This window comes from Elephantulus edwardii, unplaced genomic scaffold (assembly GCF_000299155.1).
Source record: "Elephantulus edwardii isolate Elephantulus edwardi_28Jun2011 unplaced genomic scaffold, EleEdw1.0 scaffold00227, whole genome shotgun sequence".
NCBI classification, from domain to species: Eukaryota; Metazoa; Chordata; class Mammalia; order Macroscelidea; family Macroscelididae; genus Elephantulus; species Elephantulus edwardii.
In genome coordinates this window covers 4,394,874-4,396,232 of record NW_006399977.1, presented here as the reverse complement: position 1 = coordinate 4,396,232, position 1,359 = coordinate 4,394,874, and the positions used below count along the sequence as shown (strand labels likewise).

General features: G+C 39.4%; 1 pseudogene; it reads right to left on the bottom strand.

The window, feature by feature from the left end:
- Positions 1-510: 510 nt before the first annotated feature.
- LOC102865071 overlaps positions 511-1,359 on the bottom strand; it is a 19,507-nt pseudogene continuing 18,658 nt past the window's right edge.

Here is a 1,359-nt window from a genome sequence, read left to right as displayed (position 1 = left end):
TGAGAGGAGCAGCCTTTGGGTTAGCAGCATGACTCGCTGTGGATGAGGCCACCAGGTCTCCCTTTATTACAGCCAATACATGATAACAATTAATACAGCTACACAGGAAAATTAGTGCAAGCAGAAAAACTGATTAAAGTATGCTGACTAAAAGTACTGTCGTCTGCAATTTACTTTAATGCATATTAGAATATAAATACATACCATATACCTTTTCTTAACATGGGTAAGAACAAATTTTACGTAACTAAAATGTGTAGCCAATATTTTACATATCAAGAGGAAATAGGATGAAATCTATAAATTACCAGAAAAGGAGGAACAATATAGGACAACAAGTACATCTTATATAAAATTTAGAGCATAGTTAAAATGAAGGTACATGGCTCCTCCATAACTCAATTTTACAAAATAAACTCAACATGTATTAGTCTGTGAGCCGCTAAGTCCACAAACATATGATGGACCTTTCGTAAGACTGCTCAGAACACCTTGGGATATCAGACGCTTTTAGTTTTTAACTGGAGTTGAGCTTGCTTTCGTAGTCTTCTTTAAGTGGTGGTAATTTGGCAAGATTTTCATCAGGAAATCCAGCTGCAGTGTCTGGGGCTGGGGTCACTCAGTCTGCACCCGACGAAGGCAGTCTGCGCCGTAGATGACTGCACTCTCAGAGATGACTTCAAAAGTGTTCAGGCTGCAACAAGCACCAATGATGCAGCCACTTGTCAGTATAACATTCCTGCCTACATATGCTTTTGATTTAGTAACATTATTATCTCCCATTTTCATGGCTTGAGAATAACAACCAACTTCAAACACATTATTGGTGCCGATGATCATAGGTTTGGGTTCTACATCTTCAGCATCAGGGGTGATATTATCAGGGTAAGCATTTATGATAAGGGCCTGTTCTTCTATTAGGTTACCTTCACCAATCACTATCGGTCCAGCCTCTGCAATAATCCGTGCTTTAGGGTGGATCACTGTCCTAGGTCTTCTTTTGAGCCTTCTCTGCCATGGTACGGCCCCTGTTTATACCATTAGCTCTTGAACATAGGGTTATTTCTGAAATATTTCAATATCAGCTAATTCTTTTTGCTACACAGACTGTGTATTCTCTCTACCTTCTTTTAGTGCTTCCTGGATCATTCAAAACTTTGTCCATAGCATCTTTCATTACCACAACTTGAGGCTAGAATTTGTTTTTCAGTTCATTCAGCTTGAAATACAGAGTTCTTCTTTCCTTTTTAGTGTCTGAATCCAGCTCTCTGTATATTCAGTTATAATGCTTTGGTGGACAGTGTTTGGTGGAGCTCGCTGATTAAAACAAGCTTGGAAGCAGGAGTGGCATCCACTTCC